Source organism: Manacus candei, unplaced genomic scaffold, assembly GCF_025592945.1.
Source record: "Manacus candei isolate 608988 ecotype Guabito, Panama unplaced genomic scaffold, ASM2559294v1 h1tg000074l, whole genome shotgun sequence".
NCBI lineage: Eukaryota > Metazoa > Chordata > Aves > Passeriformes > Pipridae > Manacus > Manacus candei.
In genome coordinates this window covers 75,127-102,353 of record NW_026138122.1, presented here as the reverse complement: position 1 = coordinate 102,353, position 27,227 = coordinate 75,127, and the positions used below count along the sequence as shown (strand labels likewise).

At 39.6% G+C, this 27,227-nt stretch overlaps 1 long non-coding RNA gene across 1 annotated transcript in view; it reads right to left on the bottom strand.

Annotated features, from left to right (window-relative positions):
• The window catches only part of LOC127480705 (uncharacterized), a 62,531-nt gene extending 36,001 nt beyond the window's left edge, over positions 1 to 26,530 (bottom strand). The window contains exon 1 of the long non-coding RNA XR_007908000.1: positions 26,318 to 26,530. This is a non-coding gene — a long non-coding RNA (uncharacterized LOC127480705). The remainder of the gene's footprint in view (positions 1 to 26,317) is intronic.
• Positions 26,531 to 27,227: the final 697 nt, after the last annotated feature.

Sequence of the window (27,227 nt, the reverse complement as noted above, 5' to 3'; positions counted from 1 at the left end):
ACCCATAAGGATCATTGAATTCAACTCCTGGCTCCTTGAAGGACTAAAAATTAAACCACGTGGCTAGGAGCATTGTCCAGACACTCCTTGAACTCTGTCAGGCTTGGTGCCATGACCTTTTCCCTGGAGAGCCTGTTTCAGTGGCCAATCAGCCTCTCAGTGAAGAACCTTTTCCTAATGTCCAGTTTGAACTTCCCTTGATGCAGCTTCATTCTCTTTCCTTAGGTCCTATCACTGGTCACCAGAGAGAGACCAACACCTTCCCACTGCTGCCCACCTTGAGGAAGGTGCAGACTGTGATAGTGTCACCCCTCAACCTCCTCCAAGGTACACAAACCAAGTGACCTCAGCCTCTCCTCCTAAGTCTTTTTAATTCCTTAGTCCATGGACTAAGCACAGGATGACTCACATGGGTCTCTCAAGTCATTTAACCTGTGATTATCCTCTCAGGCTACCTTTGCACTGATGCAGCACCACTGACCTCAGTGGATTTATCTCTAACCTCCAATCCAAGCAGCAAGTCGAGAAGCAGTCTCAAGGTCCCTCAGCAATGACCAGCTCTGTGTTGTACTGCCCTGAAAGCATATGTTGGTATCATCCAACAAAATTTCTCACTATAAGGATAAATGCACAGTTCTCATTGAATGAACATACCCAGGAGCTTGTCACAATTCCTGAATTCCCCCATGATCCTACTGCCCAGTTACAAGGAGGTGGCTTACAGAAGTGCCACAGCCTGAAAACTAACTACTTTGTGAAACAAGTGTCATTTTATGAAAATGTGGAATTTTGGTTTTGTTGACATTGACTTGTAATTGCTAACCCACTTCTGTTTGCTGGTGCATTTCAGAAATAACTAATCATTTAATTCATGTTCACAGTGGTCTGCTGGACAGAAATCTGTGCCATGACATGGATTATGGACTTATAAACTAAGCAAAAAATGGTACATGCTGGTCTCAGTGGCTTTTACATAGCTGATTTCAACATATCTACAAGGCAAGGTCCTCCTCACAGAAAACGTGTCAAGAAATTGGCTGTGAGCACGGAAGATTTGAAAGATCTGTGAGGGAAGGGGAGGCAGCAGGTTCCATGTTCCCTGCTCCCGTGGTGCAAGCACTGCTTGCCCATGTTGCAGCAGGGGAGTGGTCCAGAGCACACCTGCAGTGTTTGGCAAAGGCGCTCCCTGAGGACATGCCTGCCCACAGGTGACCAACCTCGCCTCACTGGGAGCATGAATTAAACAGTGGGATAAATTTTCATGTGTAAGGCATGATGTTACCCACACTGACACTGATGAATGAGTCACTGAAGCAAGAGTCTTCTTGAAATGTAATACTTCTAACAACAACAACAACAAAACTCATAACTTATTTTCCAGCCAGCAAAAACACTTTGAACTTTGAATCCTTGGCATCATTGCACAGTGCTCTTGCTCAATCACACAAAGGCATTGTACATGGGAAAGTACCCCCTCATTTTGTAATACTATAATCACAAGAATTTTTAATGTGCTGAGTGAATATTGTTGAGTTTTTAATGGAAAATTAAATTAAGGAGTCAGTTTGTTAACCTTCTGAAAAAGCATATCTAGAAGAAAACATTGAAGTACACTTTATCTGATTCTTTTGACCAAGTCTGTGGCTGTAAAAACTTTTCTGAACAAACTGCAAAGCCCAAAGTAATCAGTTAATCCTTTTAAGCATCACAACATGTGGTGATAGAGTGAGGAGAAATGGTTACAGTCCGAGCTAGGGTTGAATCAAGTAGCAGTTCACACTTGTTGGCACCACACGAAGCTGTTAGAGCATGCCTAAAAAGTGTGCACAATTATCAGAGCAGAACTTCATTGTAAAGCTCAATTTCCACCCAACTCCAGAAAAACAGCAGTTTTGAACTATGTTTTTCAAAATAAAGCAAATGATCAAGAGCATTTGCAAATCAAGTCCAGATTTGCAAATTATATAGAACCAGATAGGGCATATGTTGAGCTTTCAAGACAGACTTTTCACACTTAGGTCTTAAAACCTCAATCGTATATTCTTAAATTTTTTATGTTCGCAATTCCCTTGTCAATTTACTATTAGTGTATAGAGAGTTCTTCTTTTTATATTACTGTGGTTGGTTAATCTGAAGTCATAAAAGTTATTCCGTATGAACAAGTATTTTGTGCAATGACAGAATAGCTGAGATTGGGAGCACCTCTGGAAATAACCTAGTTCAGTTCTTTAGTCAAAACAGGCTCAACCAGGACAGGTTGTCCTATGCAGTTTTCACTCAGTTTTTGAATTAAGACTCTAGTCTAGTGCTGAATTAGCTTTACAGTGCAAATATTGTTAATTACGTTTAAGTAGAATTTCCTATATTTTACTTTGTGTCCATTGCCTCTTTTCTTTTCACTAGACACTATTGTGCAGAATCTGACTCTTTACTTATATATCTAACCAACTATACCTCTAAATATTTGATTGATTTCTCTTAAAATCACACAGAGCAGCAAAACACAAGTTAGGGGACTTTTTTCTATGAAACATCGCCTCTTCCCAGTTGGCTTTTTTCCATTTGAGAATACAATTCAATGATTGCAGAGTACTTAATATTTCTATTTTATTCCCTTCTTTGTCCATCTAACTTTTAGAAATTCAAATGGCAGAGCTTTTCAGGACTTTAAACAAATTTGCATGGTTGTATTTAAAGAGAGACACACACAGATAACTTCTAATAGGTCTTGGGTGAATTTTCAGAATATACATTTATCCTCTGTTATTACACCACACATGGATCAGACAAATCCACAGCAAGGGTACTTAAAAGATAGAAAATTAGGCTGAACCCTACTTACATGTGTCTCACTCAACAAAATAAGGAGACCATCTCTAGCTTTCTGGAGTAATGTACAGCTAGGAACATTTCACTCATTATTTTGGTTTGTTCATGGCTGATAAGCCTATCTTTGTGGACCGGCACTAAGAACATGACGAGAGCACAAAAGACAAGAAGTAAAGTTATTTTCGGTTACTAACGCTTGGAATTGCATTTTCCATGGAGAAATTTTCATCACAGCAGAGGAGATCGGTTTTACAGGTATGCCAACCCTTTCTTGCCCCTCCCCATGGTCCTCTCTTTCAAAGGAGAAATAGTTCACACATAATAAGCTATTTTAGCCCAGGTCTGACCTTGCTCAGTGTTCTTAACTAAAAATAGTCCTGAATTAGGGCTACCTCTACTTTTCAGAGTACTTTAGTAATCTGGACTGCAGTCTCAACCATAGAGTTTACCTACTCAGCTGGAAGACAGGGCTGCAAGGAAACAGTTTTTTGGTAGAAAATATAAGTGAAACCTGCTCTTCTGTTCATTCCTTCTCTCTCCCTAAGACCAGTTCTTACCAAGATCTTGGTGACCAGCATAGTCACCTCCTCTAAGACATGAGCACCTTTCATTCCCAAGTATGCTGTGATCAGTTTGCATTGCTTTCTCAACCTTATTCTGACTCCACCTTCTAAAACTAAAATAAATCATCTGGATTCACACTTTCTGTCTTCCCTAAAGCTCACCATGTCCTTAACCTTAGGTATATAGACTAGTTATATTTGCTAGCATCAGCAGTGAGTGCTGCCAGGGGAAGCAGCTGCACAGCTTGTTAGCATCCTCTCCTTGCAGCAGTTACTTCACCTCCCCTTGAGGTCCAGAATAATTATCTCATTCGAGTAGCACTCATGGATGAAGTTTAACCCCAGAGCACCAAGCCGCAGGCTGTATGAACAGCGGAAGTATTGAAATCAGATGGCACCAGCCCTGGCCTCAGCATGTCTCACACTCTGACCACAATCCGCTGGGGAATTAACCACCCTTTGAAGCACCTGGCACGGGCACGCAAAGGGCTTGCGTGGCCGCGATGTGTGGGAATAGGGAAGGGAGCCCTCAGCACGCCTGGCAGTGCCAGCCATGCACAGGGGCAGGAACTGAACCAAAACGCGCCCGACCCAGCCGCTGAGCGCTGTTTTTCACGGGCACTGGAAGCGCGACTCCAGGCTTGCATCCAGAGCTGTCACCCAGCCTTGCCCCTGCGCCGCCAGCAGAGGACACTCTGCAGTTTACAGCACAGCTACAGAAAAGCCTGCGAAGATGCTAAAGAAAATGCAGACCTGCCATCTGCTGTGTTAGTCATAGGAAGCCGTTGTTCAGGACCTATCTGAGTTTTAGCCTCTGTCACTCTCTTCCCATCACTTCCTTCAGGACCTCACGGGCAATAGAGAGAGCTCCCAGGTGAGTGAGCCAGAATCGCAACAAAGTCCTGGGTTGATCCATCTTTGGGACAAGAGCTTGCAAGGTGCTGCAGGAGGAGTTCAGTATGTCTATTTCTCATTTGACCACACTGTCTTCCTGCAATTTCTGTGCTCCCTGTTGAAATAAAAAAATAACCCCCCGCCTTCACCCCAAAAAAACTCCAAAAAAACCAACAAAATGCAAGGACTATAAAACAAAAGTCCTTCATATCCAAGTTTTCAGACTGGATTTTTCTCTCACAAATTAAGTTCTGTGTGGTTTTCCCAGGCATAAGCAGAATCAAGTCTTTAGATTGATTCATGTTGTCACTAGATTCAGCACAGTGTGCAGAAAACATTTTAGACAGACATTTGTGGACAGGCAGGTCACAGTCTGGCAGAGATACATGCACATAAACATTGCATTGAAATTCAAGGTAACTTGCATTAGAAGAGCTGCCCCTTAAACAGAGAGCATTCCCTTGATTGGGACCAGAACCCCTAACATCTGTCCTGTCTTCTGGAAATATTGTTAACATGTTCTCAAATCAACTGTCCTCTGGTTCCGCGTGGGTGTTTGCGGAAAACAGGAAAGGGAAAGCATGCCTGTGCTTAAATTTGTTATTACCAGGGACTAACAGAGAAAATAGTTTCACGTGTCATTAACTAAGCACATAAATAGTGTGTGACAATTAAAACACAGAGACACACAAACCTAACACGTCACCCCACAGTTTTCACTCTTAGATTTCCAAGCTGAACTAGATTGAGTGGTTTTTCGGGAGGTTTGGGGACACCATCTAGCGTTGTGACTTGGAAAAAGCACATCGTGTCCCAGTCCCTTAGCTCTTATCCCACCACTGTGGGACAGCTAAAAAGGTGACTGGAAGAGGTGCCAAATATGTAACTACATCCTTCATCGGTATTAAGTGTAAAGTGAACAACTTGTATGACAACAAATGACACATATCAGAGCCCATCTTTCCAGGAATGAGATACAATGCCTTGACAATTTTAGTGTTCACCTTTCAGCAAATCAGGCAGCTACCAGGCTTGGATCTGGCTTGCTTTCTTGACCTTTGAGCTTACTGTCCAGACTGGTCTCAATGATGCCTTCGTCTGAAGGATGAGAGTTTTCTCAGTACTTTAATTTTGTTACTTAAAAGAAACGAGAAGGTTTGTTCTCATTATTTCTGAATTCTAAGGATTAGAATGACATCTGAATGCATTCAGATTTTAGAGCTAAGTCTGACACGAGCAGTGTATTTTATATGTACATTTGTGCACAGAGCAATCACCATTAGAGCAAGAAAGAGGTCTTTTTCCCAGCTTCTGTCCCCTCACCACAGAGAACAAGTCTGGGAATATTGCTGCTATTCACTAAACCGACCTCAGAGGGTGCCACCAAGAAGAGGGAGTTCTGCAGCCTCATTACTTTATTAGCACAGAGGTCTGAGAGTCTAAACGACCCTGTTAGGAAGGGATATGAGAAAAGCAAAGCACTCCTGGTCCTGCAGCACTTGGGGGTGGAGGTGGCTTATTCCAGTATTTCTCCACAGCCTGGAAATACGCTGTAGTTAGATTTCTTTGACATTTCTGTCCCAAGTAGTCTTGAGTATGGACACAGAAAGGCTCAAAGCCACAGTATAATTCATGTCCCCCATGGTTTTGTTTCCTTTGTTGATAGATATGCACCAGGCCATGTCCTTCAATCTGTACTAGAAAACGAGATGCTGATGACCAAGTAATTTAAGAAAATGTAAAGGCCAAAATTAAAAAAAATAATTAACATTATGCATTATTACATCTTTCCCCAAGGGTTTTGAAACTCTTTCCAGGCACTCCAACACTATCCTTAGTCTAAAGAGTAGCAGTCAAGGACATAAAGGCTTGGAAAGAACCTCTCCCACCAGGCATCTCAGAGTGAGGTCAGCCTGGTTTGCTCTGCATCTGCAGAAATCTATACAAGGGATTCAAATATGAAAGCACAGGACCAAGGAGATTGGGCTGTGCACAGAGCAGAAGGCAACACCAAGACAAATAGGAAAGTCAATGGCAAATGGTTGAACGAGAATTCCTTGTGGCTAACTTAAATAATTAATTAATAAATGAACATAATTTTAAACCCTCACATTCCTGAGATATATACAAGTAGGTCCTGTGGAATTCCTCTAATACTTTAGCATAGAACTGTAACCTTTTGTTATTTGTATATACAGAACTCAGCAGAATCAAATGCAAGAGGGAAAAACTTATCAAGCCTATGATTAACTCCAATAAAATGTGACTTACTAAGATTTACTTGCCCCATTATTCTCAAAATATGCAAAAAAAAGAAGAATATTTAAGATGTGCTATTTTTATTCTTGAATATGTAAATGAACATTTCTTTTCTGAAATTTAACTCAATATATTTCAAGCAGACTGCAGTGAATTTCAGCCCTTAGGAGGCCAGATTTTCATTAGAATCAAAGTGGTTATCTTTCTTTCATTTTCAAATCTCTCATGTTTTAAAAAGTTAAGTGTGATTACAGGCACATATGTGTTATTCAAGGACAAACAAGATAGGTTTTGCACACTTCTCAGATGGACTGCAACCATCATTATACTGCTGAAAAACTGAACAATAATGATTATGATCAATTGTGTATGCACACAATAGGCTTCCTGACTTTTAACTTGATACCAAAATATGATGAGAGTCATTGAAAAAAAGGCCAAGTTTGAAATTAGCAGGGAGTAAAGCCACCATGATGCTAGACAGAAATATGGTCTGTCATACTCACATCAAACTTTGCTGGGAAATTGACTTCTTTCATCATGACTTCACATTTGTTCTAAACACATGAGCAAATAAGTTGTACGTCTACAAAGAGTTCCCACCTCTAATGGACCGTAAAAGCACTGATACATTTATTTATTTATTTATTTATCTATTTATTTATTTAAATATTCATTTACTCTTACTCTAACTAATACCTGTGTCAAATACAAGGTTGAATAGGTAAGTAATTTGAAATTCAGAGCTATCTGGTGCTAATTAATGGAATGCAAGATTTGGTCTGGTGAAGTTTGTGTCTTGTTTCTTTTTCCACCTAGTATTTCTAAGACAGACCTACCAACTTTTGGCTATTGATCAAAAGTCAGCATTTTCAACATTGTTGCTGTTGGAAAACAAGATATCAATTACCCGCTAGATGTGAAAATACCTTCTCTGAGCACTGCATTCTTTTTTACAACGTTTAAGTTGTAGAGAACATTTAAGTGTGTTTGTGCATTAAACATGCCATTTATTTAACCAGCTTGGTGAGCTACAGGAGGCAGGGTCAGGTGAGACCTGGATGCACAGGTGAGAGACCTGTGATTCCTGAAACCCAGAGCAACCCTGGGCTCTTCTCCTGCTATATTTACAAACAAAGCAGACACAGATCCACACTCTAACCCAACGCCCTGTTTGGCTTCTAAGATCTATGTTGTTGAATACCTTGTCCTTAAACAAGCTGATCACACAGACAGATCTCAAACAGCACACACAGGCCTGTCTCTAATTCATTTTGTTTTAAGACATCTTCCTAGTTGTAGTGTCTCCCTCCTACTTGTTTTGCTAAAATAAGAAAAAAATACACTTATAAAACAACAGATTTACTTTCTTTTGTTCCCCAGCACTCCCTGTAGTATGGTAAAAAATAAAGCCTTAAACTATTTTATGAATGCTATTTTAATAAAACAGTTCATAAAATATGCTTGTGTTCCTCCCATTTCTACTGTTTCAATATTTCTATTTATGGCCACTTATCTCCTTAAGCATTTCAGTGAGATGAAGAATCTGGAGACATGTGACAGCATGTAAAACACTTTAATCCTTGTTTTTCTGCAGCAGACTGGGAAATCCCCATGAATAATAAGGAAGGAAATCTAGGGGTTTCCCTGAATATCAGCACACTGCCTGAGCATCTTCTAAAGCCCAGTGCAGCAGGAAAACTAACAGTCAAGCTGGGAATAATACATACAAGTAAGAGAGGTTTGTTGGATATGCTTATGCTACACTTTTGCAGGAAATTAATAGTAACTAACACACAGCTCTTCATGTAAGACGATTTCTCTTTTCTTGCTTTGCACCACATCCAAGGAACAAGGATCCACAGATAATTGCTTAGGTGTCTTTCAGCTTTGCATGTGGCAAGCAAGTGGGTGGAACAAAGTTGGGCTAAACCGTCAAATAAATTATCACTTCACTTTCAAAAGAAGTAGCACAGGGAGAAAAGCTGTTAACAAATCATGTGTAAATTTATCAAAACATATCTTAGAAAAGAGCACAGAAAGATTTTTAAAACTTCAAAACAATTTACTTTTCAGCATGTATTCTATTTAGAAAAGTTCTGCATTTGTTACCTCTTTTCAAAAAAACCCCACTTTTACTCTTAGTTTTGAAAATGCTTTTTTTTTTTTTTAATTTGAAAATGGGACTTAATTTAAGAAGTAAAAAAAAAAAAAAAAGATGTTAAATAATCTAGAAATAAGGGGGAGGTGTTAGTAGGAATAAGTAATATGTTTGGTTTGAGGTAGAACCCAACTAAATCTGGGGTAGTTATCGGTTTGCTTTGCAGAAAGTATTTCTGTTTCAGTTAGACTTCAGTTGGTTTCTATTCCTTGTTCAGTCAGCAATTCTTCCCATTCAGTCAGCATGACAAAGGAGAATTAATCACCCAACCCTTACCTGGAACAATTTTTCTAATTATGATTGACAATTTTTATCACACCCAGTGCAGGGATCTGTGTCCTGAAGAGGTGATAGCTGAATTTGCTGCATCAGAGCACCGTGAGTTCTGGATGTACTTCAGGTTTCCACTGAAATCCTACAGGTGTCACATAGCTTCCACGGCAGAGACTTGCACCTGCATTTCAAACAAATATTGGTTTTCCCTTAATGAACAGGTTAAATGTTGCTACATAACAGGACGGAATTTTTGTTGCTTCATATTGCTGCCAGGCAGACGGCACCTGGCTAGACCGGTAAAAAGATCTTTATGTTAAAGGTAAGCTGGTGTGAAAACAAGAACAAATAATAAGAAAGTGTGACATCATACAAAAGATTGTTTGTTATATGGCTATTTGAGGATTTGTCTGAGTAAATACCACCAGTAGGAGTCGGAATGCAATGGGTGAAAAAGAGTTCAGCGCTCAGTTTTACCCTTGCACATGCCCTTTTTTTTTTGCCCACCTTCAGCAACACTAAACACAGGTCAGAGACAGAGGACACAACATTTTAGTCATGAACCTTATTTTTCTTGTGCCTCCACCCCTTAAATGAAAATGCTGTCTCAAAACAGTTCTGGTGGAAAATAAAGAGTGCATAACTCTTCATCTCAGCCCTGATTCAACTATCATTTCCTTATTCTACATTAAGTAGTCTTGGATTAAAATGAGTAATTTTTTAAAGAAGGATATGCTTTCTTATTCTGTCTGAAGGCCACACTCATCATGTCTCTTTCCCTCTCTGTCCTTGTACATGCTCTTTGGTGCAACATCACGTGTTCAAGTGTGTTTGAATGCGGCTTCTGAATCAGGATCCCCCAGCAAAGTAGACAGGTCACATTTCTGGACTTTAGTGAGGTGTGAAATACATGGAAAAGAGCTCACTTCACATGAGCATTGGTCTTGGGCTGCTCAGAGGTGCAACCCCTGGCTCCTAAAAACTTTCAGGTAAAAATACACAAGAAACTTGGTAAAAATACGCAAGAAACTTGGAGACTGGGTACTAGAGGACAGAACACGGTATGTAGTTGACCTCTAGTTCCCACTTTAGCTGCCAAAATAATTCTTTTTAATCCAGCACGAACTTCCAAGTGCAAAGTCTTCCTTCTTTGGCTGGGGGAGCAGGTGACTGAAAATTAGGAGACTGTAAAAGAAGAATCCACAGCAAAATTTGAGGCCAAAGAGATTCAAGAATATTAAAGTTTTAATATTTATTGAACATTTAACTCAGATTTTTTTTACACTGCAAAACTTAGGGCTTTGGGGTACAACAAAAATTATAAAGTTATACAGTTTTTAGATTAGTACAAGAGAAAACAGTCAATGGTTATTAATCTAACACACTGCAGGTACTATTCCAGTATTTCATACTCTTATTTGTTGTGCTACCTTCCTAAAATGTTTTTAATGAACTATTTCTTCTATGTTCTTTTCCCTTGAGTGTCTTTGTGTCTGAAGTTATCTTCAGGGAAGTCATCTATATTTTACAAGATTCTTGGTAATGTAGGCACTAACACCTAAGTTAGCAACAAGATTTTAAACCTGCTAAAATGTACTCAGTCAACTATTGCACCAATTAACACAGCATTAATGGAAATACTGTATGTTATTGTGAGCCTTAGAGTTTCACACGTTTCAGGGACATATGCCCTATATTTTTAAGCTGTGACTGATCTAATTGGTATCATTTTTATACACTGCAAATCCTTCTCATAGATATCTTTCATGTTTGTTATTCACAAGACTTGTCTCCCACAAAAATCTATTGCCCTTTACGAAGCAGCTCACAACAATACACTTTCATATTCACCAGACTGTATATTAATTTCTCTGTGACCCATTTGATCTCTCACATAACCTTTTCGATCCTGCTTTACGAGGAATTTGATCCATGATTTCAAGGCACGTACATCCATATGTGCAGAAATAAGCCTGCCTTGATCTTGTTGTTGGGCTTCCTCAGGAATTCAGGGCTTGGAGTGTTATCTTACGCTGCAGAGTGGGAATTTACAAACTAACCGCAACAGACTGTGATTCATCTTTCTATTGCTGAGTATCACATTCTTCTCACAAACACCTGAAAAGAACGTTCTTAATCATAAAGCAAACTGATTTCCACTCAGACAGCCAGGGTGAAGTCAAAAACTTAACTCTTTACTTTCCTTCACGTTAACCGCATTGACTTGGTTTTGCTCCTCATACTTTAACTGCACTTTGCTGAACATCCTTGGTTTCCTTCTATGCTCTTACAGAGTGCACATGGTTCTGTCTCTGCTCATCTTTCTGGACATTGCACCTCTCATGCAGTAGTTAACTGCAAGTCTTGCTCTTGCTCTGTCCAAAGCACAAATGAACAGGTTAGACACAGTTTTTTATTGAGGAAGATTGGTGCTTTTTGAAGAAAACCCCGGAAAACCAATTCATGTGGTGGAAGGGAAGGTTATATCCTGCTGTGGAAACTGGTCAGGCACCTAAAAAGAAGTGTGGGGAAAGACAAGGAAAAGAATCCATGAACTCTTGAATTTGGTATGTCTAGTTAAACGAAAGAAGATTTGAAGGTTATAAGCAGGACAGGTGATTGAAATCGAAGGCAGGGATATTCATGGCCCTGGCTATCGTATGACTTTCTGTATTTAACAGAGATACAAAGGACCGTGGGCCCTTAAGAGAGATTCTCAGGGGTCCATGACCAAAGATAGATGAAAGATCACTCTACAAATGAAGCTGAAGGCTATAAGAAGGAGTTCAGCAAAGTCTGAAAAATATCTTTCATTGAAGTTTTGCTTTGGTTGTTGACAGAAGCATCAGGCACTCCACTTGTAACAGACAACCACATATATATATATATATAAATATATATGCCCTGAAAGATTTCTGGTCTGGTTGAGACTCTTTCAAAATTAGTAGGATTTTCTGTGTTCTGTGATTCAGAATTAATTAATTGGCAATAAAATATGACAAGATCAAACACAGTTGTTTACAACCATAGCAAAGGCCTTTGTAAGGCTGCCATTTAGCTTATAACTTCAAATTTCTCCAAAATGTACAATAGATTGTAAACCACTTCATGCCAAATTCTCCACCAATGTATGTGATGCAGGTGATTAACAATTACATAATATTTCTAAATAGTTTATAAGATTGCAAAAGTGAATTTTGTGTGTTTGGAAGAACAATGAACAGCTAAGCCACTGCAAATGCTGATGCACATTTTGAGCGCATCAGTCTCTGTGTGAGAAATCAGGTGTTAAGTTACAGTTTCTAAGGTTACTGAAGAAGACTAACACAGCATGTGATTGGTTTTCTTTGTATGTCTTGGGAGGTAATTGTTTCATTTAAGAATGAATCAATATCCTGTAGAAAACTGTTCAGTCCTCTGTAATGGAATAGAGTTATACAAGATCCTGGGTTAAACAGAGTTCATTTTCATCCTCCTGGGTAATGCTTCATACAACTTTTTGTCTTTTTCCAAATCAACCATCTTTTAAGTTTCTCTTCCCTAAATTGCTGGGTTCGGAATTAAAGTGAAATGCTGCCTAAATGAAAATTAAAGGGTAGTCTGCCATTTTTAGCTCATGTGAGAAGAATTTCACGAACTGTACCTAACTTTGTCATTAGTAGAATTTTGTTGGCTGCAACTCTCTTCATGCAATTCTATTTAACCAAAGGCTTTGGATGTCATCCAGATGTTCACATAAATTATATTTTACTTTACTTGACACTGACCTCATTGATGCCCTATGGCCATAAAAAGAATTGGCAGCCTCTCATAACCCTGAATCTCTAATCATATTTTCTAGAACAGATGTACATTCTTATTGTCATTGATAAACTGACTGTCAAGATAGAGGTCATATGGAGAATAAGCTTCTTCTAAGGCACGGAACATAAAGAAAAACTCTTACTGATTTAAACTACAATGCAATTTATTATGCTGGGCAGACTACTGATTCTCATATTGAGACTGCTACTTAAATAATATAGCATAACATAGCTTTGCTACAAACTTAAATGCCATAGGCTTCATTAAGTTTGTCTGAATACCTGTATAGGTGTTGCTTACAACAGAGCAGTGTGCAGTCCATGCCACTGCAACCCTGCTCTGGCCATCAGCTCCTTCCCAAAGTTATTGTTAATGCTAGTGAGCATTAATGTGCTTGGGTAGGGAACAAGAGGGTGCATGCACACATTCTCCAGTGAAACAGCAACTCAATTGCTATTTATAAATTATCCTTTTAAGAACAGGAAAAGAATACTAGAGACATCAGTTCAAGTTCAGCCAACAGACTCCGCAAATCTTCCTTCAAGTATTATGTGTGTGTTGGTGTTCCAGGCACTTCCTAGAATTTGTGTTTTCTCTAAATTTTTAGGTGTCTTTCTGTGGGATGAAAGATCTTTAGAAAGGTCATGAGACCTTTATTTTTCTAAATAAACTCACGTAACACAATTCTCCTACATGTTTTTCAGCTTCACAAGCTTGCTGAACTAGTCAGCACTGAGTAATTCCATAGAGTTATTTTATATCTCTTTTCTTCCTCTTCCAGGAAAAGGAGAATTTTCTTGAAAGGCACTTCTGCTGCTTCAGTGAGCTGCCCCTCAGGCAAACACACTCCAAATGTGTCAATGAGAGTGCTCTTCCAATGCTCTTTTGTGAAATAGTTTTGTTGAAAGTTGGAGATCCCACACAATGATAGTTTCACTCTGGACATAACAGAAGATTGAAAAAATTCTAAATTTTTAATTCTTCATCCCATTTGAACATTTTGTTAATATCTTCTGTCTCAACAATCTAACACAGTCAGAGTCGCCTGATTGTATCAGGATATAAAGACAAACAAATCAGTGAGATTGCTGAGGACCATCTGGAGAAAACACAACAAGAAATCCACATCACTTTGGGGAAACGTATTTGGTTTAGTCCACTTAGGTGTCACTGGGGCACTAACAGAAAGTTGGTAACAGTGGTCATCTTTTCCATCGTGTCTTGTGAGATAAGATGCACCTTGGCAGATACTGAAAAGTATCACACAGTGGCACAGATCTGCACATCTGTTCAGCAACTGGACCGCCATCCAGGGTGACTCCCTTGTTTTAAGGAGCCTAAATTTGTAAATCTTTTCTTCAGCTTACAAGGAGAGCCCCCTTCCATCATCCTTCTGAAAATTAATGCATGCCTCTGAAGCCATGTATTAATGTACATGTATTATCCAGGTTCAGAGGACCATGTACACTCGCAAGGTTTACTCCGGTAAACCTACAGGAGAAAAAAAAAAAAAAAAGCCATCAGTAGATATTTCCTATGAAATAATGAACTTCCTTATCATTTCATTTCCAAACTGCTACTTTTTCATGGTGTCTGATAATCATAGAGAACTCTTCTCCTCTCAGGATACACAAACCACAGGGTTCCGATGACTCACACTGAAAAAGCTTTCAAACACACAGAGAACGGAAGGGCATGCTGTTTCTGCATTAAAGCTTCCTGCCAAAGCCCCAGACTAAGCGCACATGAATATATTTGGACAAAGTTTTAGCAACAACAGTAAATTCACCTCATTGTAACCGTTCCAGTGAGACAGTGTTGCCCATCTTATGAACTGTCTGATTGCATCCTGTTTGCCATACACTTCCTTTTTGACAATCACAGCTGAAAGCAGAAATACTTGTGAAAGTGTTTGCACAGAAAGGTGCAATATTGACTTTTTGATGCAAGGATATAATCCCTCTCTTGACTGATGATCAGCAGAACAGGTGATGGAGCTGAAATTTTGAGTATTCTTCAGACAGGACCTGTAATTTGTTTTGTCTTTGTTTGACCTTTATCATTATAAACTCCTTACTTGTCAATCTCTTGGTCTAACATAAATGATATATTAAAAATTAAAATGAAGTTCTCTCTTCTTGAAACTGCAAAGATAAATCCTATAGCTCTGGCATCCTCCAAAGTAAAAACACTGAACTCAATGCTCTGTAAGGTACAGGAGTCCTCATAGGAAAACTTTAAAGGAAAGATATCTGGTGAGACTAAATACACATGGATGGAAAGTACAGTCTGATGCTGTTGCTCTCAGTAAAGCCATTTGGCACTTCCACAGTGCTTCTCTGGAGATATTCCATTGCATTCACTTACTGTTTAACACCTAAATTGCATTGTATGGGAAATAATGAAGCCTGTGCAGCCACGTCTTTCTCAAAACAAAGATTGAATATCCCTGAAGTAACTGGTCAGTTGAACTTAGACAGTTTCTCAGGTCAATGCTTGGACTTCAGTGGAAATGTGCCAGTGGAAGCACAAGAAAATAGACCAGATAAGTGCAAATGGTTTGCAAAATAATAAATTTCAGATTCAAACAAACACCAAGGGCCAGAAAAAGACCTGCATTCTCAAATGTCCTGTGCAAGAGTGAATGCCTGCCTTGAGGAAAAGGTGTGAATGAGTCATGCAGAACTTAGAGTTTCTGAGCTAGTTTCAGAACTGCAGACTGAGACACCTATGGATTTATAGGGGACCTCAAGTTTTGCTATCTGAATTTCACCCTCTGCAGCTGCAAGTGCACTGCTTCCAGTAATTTGAACTTTATTTGTGTATGCCGTAGTCCCCAGGTACCAACCCCTTACTGACTGCAGCTCCACTGAGGACAGAGGTAGGTGTTACAGCGAGCAGACTGCACCCCTCATATTTGTACAATTTTGTAACAAGAATAGACCATTTGGGATACCAAGCAAGGGCAATTGGTGGCTTGTGGGGTAGGATGACAGATGTTTGTTGGGAACCTCTGTGTGATTGACAGGAAAACAGCGGGGATAGAGTACAGGCCTTGCAAGGTTACAATGACGACAAGACACAGGAGGTCTCAGCCTTTAAAAGGATGATAAGCAACTTTATCCACCCAACTGACAGCCCTATTTTTATTGGTGTGCAGAAAGGAGATAATTACAGTTTCTCCGGGGTGATGAGTGCATCCTGCAGTTTGTGCTTTTGCCTCTCCCACAGAGAATTACTGAGCTCATTCTCCTCCTTCTATCTCTTGCATTTGCAGCTAATGGGACTGCAACTGATACAGCTTTTTATTATTATTCTTCAAAAATATCAGTGTAAAATTCAGGGTAGATAGAAAACCTTGCATGAAAGATTTAAAAGGGTTTTCCTATTGGCATTCCTGCTTTTAAAACTTTTCATCCCATTCCAAGTTAGTAACGGTCATTCTTTCTCCTTTATCCATTCAGGCATATTTTGGTACAATTATTATATAAGATCTATAAATAATTTTTCTAAATGCATGGTATTATTACTGGAGCAGTGGATTTCTTTATCCTATTTGTGTTAAGCTGCCATCCAAACCATTCCCTATATGAAAATTTTCCTAAGAAACCGAAATCATAACCTGCTTTTCATATGTGCTTATCATGTAGATAACAAAAAGCAATGGTTGCAGGACCAATTGTTAGTTCCCTGTTTTCTGTGTCCCATTTGGTAGTTCAAAATCTGCATAATTTTAGATATTTGAAAGTAGCATAAACTTAATATTAAAGCAAAAGTAGGTATGTGCATGACATAACAGGACATTAGGTCCTGGAAAAAAATTAAAAGCATGCTAGGTGTACTATTGCATGCATTTCAGTTTTTTAGAGCTCTTGATTTAAGTAAGACTTCAGAAACACTGTCCTGTATGACATTCTTTTAAGTGAATATGGCTTGAATTATACTATTCTGGGATGGTTGCTAAGCATTTGGTTGAAAGTTGGAAATTACTTGAATTACAAGTGTCAAACAGGATGTATGTATGGAGTAAGTTTTCCTTGGGTCTACCCCAGTCAGGTATTCAATATTGTTGCTAACCACTTCGATGATGGAGGAGTGAATGTGTTTCTTGCACCATCACTGCGATATGAGCTGCAAGGTTAGATGTGCTGGAAAGCAAGGTTAGAGTTCAGTGTAAGTTCTGAACATTAAAGAAAAGGTCTTTGAACAGTGGATTCAGCTTTCAGTTGCGACAAATGCAAAATTCTAGACAAAACAATGCCAATCAAATAGTACAAATGCAGGGTGGGAAGCGTTGGGAGCTCTGCAGAAAGGCATCTGCAGGGAGGTGGTTTCGAAATCAAAAGAGCTCCCCCTGGGTCATGAGGTCAGGTGACTAACTTGAAACCTAGGGAGAAATTGCTCAAGCTCCACCGAGACATCTTCAAATTACTTTTGTGCTCAACTTTTGGCATCCTCCCTTAAGAAAGGTGAAATATACACACAATTACATACATTACAACCAGAGATCCAGAAGAGAAGAATGAAGGTGATCAGAGGGCTAGAAAATAAAGCTGATAAAGAAAGACTTAGAGATGTAGAGTCATCTGCTTGAGAGAGGATTAAAGGGAGGCTAGGAAAAGAGTAGGAGACACAAGGTTAGGGAAACTGCACTAAGAGATGTGAAGATCAGTTGGGTCTGGATGTCTCAGGTCACTTGAGGAGTTTGTGAAGGCTCTCCACCAAACATCATTGTAAACACAATCAATAAATAGTCCTCTAAAATAATTGTCAGGTGGAAGGAGGTGATCGTGCTTTGCATTTGAACTTGCTAGACCTTACAAAATGTCACATGGGCACCACACAGTAGAGAAGCAGTATAAAAGTTTTTAGTAGTTCTGGAAGGGTTGGGTGGATTAAACATACAAAGACAAAATGCAAGGGTATCTTAATTTGGTGAGTCTTGAAGACCATGTGCCTAGACCATCCTCCAAAATTAGGTCCTTGAAAACACTGAAAATCAATTTCAGTGAGATATCCTTAGTTTTAATGGAAGTAGAATTAAAACACTTCACTTTAATAATTGGGAAAACTCTAAGCAACTAAGTCAGATGGTCTAGGAATAGAAAGGTATATGCATTTCTTCCCCAGCCCATTGTGTCTCTGCAGGCAGATCCTGTTGTCCATGGGTGGTTGCAGCCAACTCACTGACTTTTTCAGTAGGAGTAGGTTTTTCCCACTACTCTCTAGGAAATTCCCTTTTCTTTTCCAACCCTCCGATGTTCGGAGGTCTGGTCTCTCCCTAGGCAACAGCAACCTACAACTCTTTTCTTTCCACAGAATTGAAGTCAACTTCTCCACTCTTTAATGGAACACAATATATCACTGAAAAACCCAAGCAACACAAACCCCATCCATCACACCTTCATGGTGGAAAGAATACAAAATTAAGATGACAGTAAACAAGGACCAAGACTTTCCAGAGTGTAAGACCAAAAGGAATCACTCCTGATGTCTGGGCTAGCCTCTTAAATAACGTAGATCACCAAATTTCTCTGCAATATTTTTTATCTGGCAAAAGCATATTTTTTCTTTTTAAATACCAAAATTCCAGATTAAAAATTTCAGCTGAAAAACCTGGCACATATTTTAAAACATTGCTTTAAAGATATTTAACTTTGCTGCCGAAAATCTGCACCTTATTTCTAATCTTCACCTGTCTTGCTTCAGTTGTCATTCTCTGATTCCTGTGATATTTTCATCTGCCAGGCTTAAGAGATAAAGTCAAAGGCTTGGTCATTATGTGAGTGCAGGTAGGCTGGGATCAGATCATCTCCTGACTTCCTCTTTGGTAAACCAACTATTTTGAGTCTCCTAGTATGGGACATGTTTTTCAAGCCATTACTCACTGCTGTGGCTCCTCCATGAACACTGTGCTTTATGAACATCTTTAATAGTATTGCAGAAATAGTTACATCGGTGGCACATGTTAAATAATTTAAAAAAAAAAAAAAGGCAAAAATTTTATTTCAACTTAATACTTTCCAATACATTTCTTAAGCTATTTTGGCACTGGCATTACAGGGGGAACTTACATACAACCCACAAATATCTCATCAGTTGTTCCTATCTATGTTGCCTACATTCTCACCCAGAGCTAACATACAATGTTGCACTTCTCTATATATTTAGATCTGATTGTTAAATCCATAATGCAGTCTCTTCACAGATCAGTAATTCTCCAATATTTATCTTATGAACAATTTAAATACTAGGCATTTTATTTATTTTTTTTCCTAAGTAACAGATGATGTGTCAAATGTTTTAGATTTAAGCTTAATGGAATGAAAATGGGAAAAGTATTTCAGTAATTGCTTCAAAATATATAAAACTGTGATAGTTTTCAATTTCAATTATTATGTTTCTGAATTGTTGTGTTTTGTTTCTGACAAATTTTTCTGTTTGCAGGTCTCTGCATGTATGCCTCTATATACAAAGAGGTAGCCCAAAAATGTGTTGATTGATCCTTTTGATAGAAATAATGGGGATTTTTGGTCAAAATCACACTTCAAAACAGGGTCCATATTGTTAGGATTTTGTACGTGTTGTGTTTTGGTAGTGTCAAAACTTGCTATTGACAGTTTAATAAAGGAAACTCTGATTTTTCAACTCAAGCAATTCTCAGCATTTATTTAGGAGAAGTTTAGAAACCTTAAGAGAGTTACTATCAGAAGGCAATATTTTATTATCAAAAAGGCCTCAAAATTTGTAAAAAAACCAATCAGCCGGAGGTGCTTTCAAAATATTTATTCCCGCAGGGTATTTCAAAGGTTTCTTTATTTAATTTTCCTCTGAAACAGACTGTAAGTGTCAGATTTCCTACAAAACAAAAAATACTGTACCCAACTGACTCTTACATTTGAACCTCGGTCAGTTTTCAAAGTACTGTGGGCTGGTCACAAGGACAACAAACCCCCAGATGCTGCAAAACAGGAAGGAATTGTAATACATGGTAGGAAAACAATGACTCACACGGATGCCAAGCATTTGGGACGGTGTGATTCACATGCCTTATCGTGCCTGCTTGCAGAACAACACCACCTCACCAGGGCAGGGAAACTCAGCCAGCTGTACACTTCCAGTCACAAACAGGACACATCAGCTAGCATCAAAAGAAAAGCAGCACTGAATGCATAATCATAGCCCCGTGCTACCTGTACCCCCATTCCCACCACATCTCCCTCCAGAGCCTTCCTGGTACCTTGCAGAGGCACCATCCTGCAGCACAGCCCTGCTCCCTTAACACCAAGTGCTGTGGATACCCCATCAGATCCTTTTCCTCTTCCTTGCCAGGAGGCTGCCTGTAGAGCCCATAACTAGCTCAGGCAAATGAAAGTAAACTTGACAGCTGTTTTTTTCACCCCCACAGGACCATCAGCCTTGCCCCAGTCTTTCACATCTGCAGCCAGCATTTTGCATGGGTGAACGAGAAAGCCGAGGGGCACAGTCCAAATGGGAAAATCTGAACTGCCCCCAGGACAGTGTGCTTTTTGTTATCTCCAAAATAGCAGGTAGAGTTTTTCATTTGATTTTCTCCTTTCTTGTTTCAAAGGTCACCACAGTCATCTCCAAGTCTTCCCACAGATTTGCCCCTTCAGCAAAACAGGAGATCTGGGCTCCTTCCTCTTCCTCCTTGAGTTTTTCAGGACAGACATCATGTATCCACAGCAAAGGGAATCATTGCCAAGTAGCAGTGAAACAGAGGGGGTTTGGTAGGACAATTTTCACGTCTTCATGGGGTTTGCAGAGCTCAGTGCTAGGTAGGGAGTACATGCTGTTATCAGCAAGGGGCAGTGGGAAGACAATGGTCTCTTACACATCATGTTATTGAGTTCAGTGCTGATGGGGAAGTGTGTGGGTGTCAAGGGGTAGCAAAAGTTCCTCCTCTCACAGTTGGCCAATCCCACCAACTTCATGAAGACTGAACTGCCCTGTTGATTTCACATTTACCAGAGAAGACCTACTTGGTGCAATACTGCTCAATGCCAACACTCCTCCTTGAAAATTATTCTCACCAGACCCTAAACACTTCACTTGAAAATTTTGGGTCCACAACACAACTAAGTAGTCAAAGCTACTAATTTTTTTTTTTTTTTGTGAGTGGTGATGTTTTTTTATGCTATCCACTGTCTTCAGACTGTGCTTCCTCTTCCTTCTTTCAAGATTCCTGTATTCACAGATAGTCACATCAATATTGTCACCTATTTGAAGCAATTTCAAAAAAATTACACAACGGGCAGCTCCATGAACCATCACACTAGATACAAGCAGCAAGTCTAGAGACCTACTTTTAAAACTCTCCCCTGTGTATCACTGCAAATTGTTTGTCTTCTGATGCATGCTTTTTCATCACAAAGGAAAAAGAGAAATCCTGAAATAAGTAACTAAAAATCACTGTCAGAGCACACACCTCTTTACACATGCAAATAATTGCTAAATATTAGCAATATTTGCTAAGTCACAAAAGTACCATCCTTCACATAATTATCTATAGCATCTTTAGAGACTCTGTCTTCTTTTTTTCCCCCTCTTACACATTTTGTGCATTCATCCAAATATTTGGATGTTGGCAACGAATGAAAGTCCTCCCATTGTTAAGTTTTCCTTTAGGCAGACAAAATTACTGATTCAGATAAATTTTGCAACAATAATTTGGCTCAAGACTCAGACAAAACTTGCACAACTGACTTTCCAAATCTTCTTCATCTGGTGGAACCAGAAAATAATGCAATAAAAGGGTATTAAAATAGAATTAAGCAAATATCTTTAGAAACACTGGGTTTCAGTCACCTTGAGTTTGGCTAATCACCTGGCTCTATGCAAATATCCGAAAAACTTCCTAATTAGTAACAAGTGTTCTCAAAATAAGTGTTGTCTCGCCATTACCTTTTCCATGAGTAGGTGGGGCCCTGGGCAATATCAAGTGATCCATTCCAAGGGAATAGCCCACGCATTTCAGAGCACAGGTAGTTTCAGAAGCATTGCAGATTAATTTGAGGTCCAGCCCTTGTCTGTTAGATTCAAAGAATGTCCTCAATAATTCCTGCACAAAGGAAACCAAGGACAATGTCAAAAAAGCCCACTTAATGTGTCTAGCTTCTTGTGGGCTTTTTTTGATTTTACAACTACGTGTCTGTCAGAGAAATTGACCTAGAAACATATTGGATGTTTTGACAAGTCAGCAAAAGTTATTAAAATGCATTATCCTGAGATTGCCAGATGAAAACAACCTTCTGTCTTTCTTGGCAATTTATACTGAGACTTATTTTCATTATATAAGTCTATTTAATTGTTAACTATTCATAACTACCTTTTAGTAACTCCACGGTAGCACTGTGTGCCCCGTAGAAAAAGCAGGTATAAAAAAAAACCTCATGTGCTTAGTTTGGCATAAAACTAGTACAACAGCACCAGGGTCTCAGCAGATCTGTACTGGATTCAATTCTATACTGCACAGTATTTTACACAATCCCATTCTTTTGATCAGACAAAGTGAGTATCTTCAAGAAATGGCTTCGAACATGATCATGTCTAGGGTGTAGGATGGCAGACTCTGATTCAAACTGCATCTTTTCCTTACAAAATCAAGATTTACAGGTTGTTAAGGGTGAATGGGCTCACTGAGAAAGGACTTCATTTTTTTATAAAACATAAAATAGACCAGTCAGATAATTGGCTCATTGTGGTTCTCACCAGGCTTTCCACAGTCCCTAGCCCTCTGACTAGCCCTAATTTCTCTTTCTTCTCCCTCAGTATTTGCACCCTGTATTAAAAGCTGCCTCACCTACTTCTAACCAAGGCTCTCATCAATCTCCATCACTGCTTTGAAACTAGTGTCTCTCCCCAGCATGGAGAGGGGCAGGAGGTGGAGAGGGAAGCTGTTCATCCGGGCATAGTTTCCAGTGTCTGTGGGCTGTTACAACTATGGGTGTGCTGCCTTGTGGCCAAGAGTCAGACACTCCTTTCCCCTTAGCATCCACTTTACACTGCACCTGAGATTTTGTAAATTTAGCTTTGTTGAATTTGCAAAGTGATCATATCTGCAATAAATCCACAGAAATTAGTCTTCTGCGTAAGAGCCTGGAGTAAATGAGAGTCATCATAATTAGTAACCACAACAACCACTTCCCTGACTAACCACACACATGAAAGCTTATTTATCAAACACCTGCCCGTTTCTAGCTTCTGAAGTAAACTCAACGATCTGCCCACCACTGTGGATTCTCAGAAGAGTTGTTCACTGGTACTGCTACATAAAGGGTGTGTCATCCTGAACATCTGCATTTGAGCTAAATTCAGCTGTCTGCTGCCAACTTGCTTTCCTTGGGTGAAACTCAGAGTTGAACACACACAGACACAAAGACAGTCAAGAACAGGTCAAGACATGACAGTAATACACAGAATTTCGGTGACTTGGAACACTTGTGTGACCAGACAGCAAGTACAGCAGGAAGGAGAGTCAAGAAAACACTAGCTAGCTAGCTCTCAGACTGAATAGAAAGTACAATACACATTATCCAAATTTAATTAATGCAAGCAAATGCCTTGTTGCACTCGATGTATCTCATGGGTCTAATTTTTACTGCTTTAGGAAACAATATTGTACATGCTTTCTTCCTCTTCCTATGTTTTGGATTTACAACCTATTTTGGATTTAAAGAGAGTCCTGGGATTTTTCTTCCTGTTACTCACTATAATTAAATACTGTTTATGTACTTCTGAGTGGAAAGCTTTCCAAGTATTTTTTTTTCCTTTGATTATCAATCATTACCTGCTGTAGATTTCTTTTTTTTTTTTTCTTTTCTGTTTCAGTCTTTTGTGACATCTTGCTGCTCCTTCATATCTTATATGACAAAGTTCACTTTCACACTTACAACATTTAGCACTTGTCCTTTAGAGCTGGGTTCTTTCCCCCTGCCTCCCCCCCCCTTGTGCAACTGCTTTCTCCTTAGCCCATAAAATCAGTTGTGTCATCCTGTAGATTCTACCCATAAGCACCTCTGACTTAGTTTCTGCTCCAGACAGATTAAATTTTGTTTCCTTTTTCATCTTCTGAAGTTCCTGGCATCCTTCTCAATTATTGTTATTATCTTTATCCCCTCCCATATCATATATTATATCTTTGGCTTATTTTGCTCTGAATATGTAAGCCATTACTTCCTTTTTTCTCTTTTCATTTAATCCACTGACCTCTATCCCCTGCCTCTTGTTGAGGTCTAAACTGTTAATTTGAATGCTGAAGATCCCTCCTGTTTGATTGTCTCTCAATCTACAAGGCCAGTCAAAATGCCAGGTCAAGATAATATTCCAAACTTATAACTTTCTCCAAGTCTCTTACTTCATGTTATCTAACCCCAATATAAGGTCTTCCTGGCTTCCTATTCTGAGAGTTGTCCCAGCACTGTTATTATTCTGGTTTTTTTCCCTTATTCAGCTATTTCTCACCTTTGTGATGCAAAACTGCCTTGCTCATTTATCCACAAGCACCTTTCAGTTTTGTTCCACGTAGCTTCCTCACTAAGATGAGATCTGAGAAAGTAAAAGCATTTCATACCTCTCACAATCAATAACTTTGGACATTCCATTAAAATCTCATATAGTTTTTGAATGAACTTTTTGCTTTGATTTTCTGTTTTTTCTCTCTTGTCTGCTTGTCCCACAAGGGCTGAGCCCACGGCTTTCATCAGCTTCCAGGAGTGCCACTTCTTCTGAGCCCACTGAAATGTATAGCCATAAGGGTTAGGCAGCATCCACTTACAGACAGAAGGGTTTGGGGCTGGGATCATCCCTCTGTTGCCATTCAGTTCTGCAGTGTCAGGCACAGAGGTTCCACACCTGTGTGGAACTAGTTTAATGCAGCTAATAAGGAGTAAGTACAAATAGTTCAGATTACTTAACAGCTCTCCAACTAAACCTGTTTGCATTTTGCTTAGGTGTCTAATGACCCTGTAACGTGATACAAATTGTAGCCAACTCCAGCAGTAAAGAGTTTATGTTTAAGTCATTCAGCCACTAAATGTTCAAGTTTCCAGATTTGTATTGTCTTTTCATTCTCGTGTGTTAAAAGAGAATGTAAGACTAGGGATCATGATCCATGGATTCCTCTTGCTTATCTTCAATGGCCGACTGGAAAGCATCTTCAACTGAACTGTTGAACACAGGTGATTTGGCTGTTTATGGCCATTTGTACAACACTGAGCCTAAGTTCAACACATGAGGAAGGGGCTTCCTTGAGATTTGAGACACCAGGACCCCAGTGTAAAGTGTGATCTGCCAGAACATGTCTTAAATCTTCTGTCCTTCCTAATAGATTACACACCCAGGGACAGAATCAAGGAAACCCAGATCTGTCAATAAAAACTTTCTGAAGTCAGAGGTACACAAAAACTCTTTATATATCATAAAGAAAAACTTACAGTAAAATTACCTAAAATTAAATATTTTATAAACTAAATCACAGGATACGACTAAAAACCCCTATGCTCATTTCCCCCTCTATCACCTGTTTGTTGGATCATTCCTTTACAATTTTTGAGGGCTTAGCAGATCTTTTAAGTACATTGAACTTCCTCTCTCCTCCTGACTCTTTTTTTCCACTGAAACCTCTGGATATTTGTCTCTCAATAATAATGTAAACGGATGTAGCCACCCACAGCCTTGTGGTCAGCCCTTCAGAGTCATTTTTGTTTTTTATAAATGCCTTTCCAATCCCATTTGCCAACTGACAGCAATGTCTGATTAGAGGGGCACTGCTAGTACATAGCCAAGGAGAAATTATGAAACATGAAAGCAGGAGAAGAACCACCATTGATACTAAAAGTTAGAAGTTACAATGTTGGTAGCTGAAGAACCAGTGTTAACAGGAGAAAAAAGTTTTGCCTACAGATTTTCTGTATGCGAATGTCTGTCTTGTTTGTCCTTACATATCTCAGCCTCACATTGCTCAGCAGTTTAGGCTCTGTGACCTATCAATGGAAGGCTTCATTAGTTCATATAGTGGTAATGGATATCCAATCTATTAACGATGGCCAACAATGTACTCAGTCCCACCAACACACATGGGAGCAGCAAGCTAAGATTTTAGTGCCTTTGAAAGAGAGGCCCATCCACTTGAAACTAATAGATCCATGAAGCTTGATAAATGAATCATGGTCATTATTTACACATACAATAATTTTGTACTTACTTCATTAATCAAAGAACATAAATAGCTAGAAATGTCTGGGGGAAATAGAGGCACAGAGGCTCTCTTCCCAAACCCAATAGCCTTTGACCAAGGCCAAGTGTGGGCAGACTTTGGTAGCACATGCTGAGCTTGTACCATCATGGCTGGGCTTCGTGAACGAAGATTTGGGAAGGGCTCTACCCACGTTTGTTGCAGGCGCGTTGGTGGCTGAAAAGGCCAATATGAGATAGGCATGTCCGGTTGCAAAAGGCACAGCAGAAAGACTCCTTAGGTGGAATATTCTGCAAGGCACGATTCTTTCTGCGTTACCTTTTCTCCTCAAGGGTGATCCTGTGTGCGTTCTCAAAGGCATCAGCAGCGTTATAGATGGTGTGTCTCCAGGCCTCCTGATTGGAGGCCAGAGTAGACCAGTTATGATGATCAATATGGCCAAGGCTGAGATGTTGTTTCAGGGAGTCCTTGTATCTTTTCTTTGGGGCTCCTCTCTTGCGGCAACCGGTGGCAAGTTCACCACAAAGCAGGATCTTAGGGAGGCAGTGGTTGGTCCTGCATCCTGGACACGTGCCCTGCCCAGCGCAGCTGTGTTCTCAGCAGCATGGCCTCAATGCTTGTGATTGCTGCTTGTTCTAGAACAGATGTATTGGTCACATAATCTGACCAGTGGATGTTTAGGATTGTACAGAGACAGCGTTGATGGAAGTGTTCTAGGAGACGCAGGTGGCGGTAGATGATCCATGATTCAGATCCATATAAGAGAGTAGACAGCACTATGGCTCTGTAAACACTGATCTTGGTACTTTTCTTCAGGTGTTTATTTTGCCAAACTCCTTTATGAAGTTTTCTGAAGGCACTATATGCCTTTGCTAACCTGTTGTCTATCTCCCCGTCAATCTTACCATCTGAGGAGATGAGGTTACCTAGGTAATTAAACTGCTGGACTGATTTGAGCTCTGATTGGCCAATGGTGATGTGGGGATGAAGGAAGACTTCCTGAGGTGCAGGTTGATAGAGAACTTCTGTCTTCTTTAGATTGACTTCCAGTCCAAAGAGCTCAACAGTGTCTACAAAGCAGGATGTTAAACGCTGCAGAGCTGCTTCTGTGTGGGTAACAAGAGTGATGTCATCAGCATAAAGCAGCTCCTGGACAAGATGGTTTAAGGTCTTGGTGTGGGCCTTCAGTCGCCTTAGGTTGAAAAGGCTTCTATCAGTACGATATCCT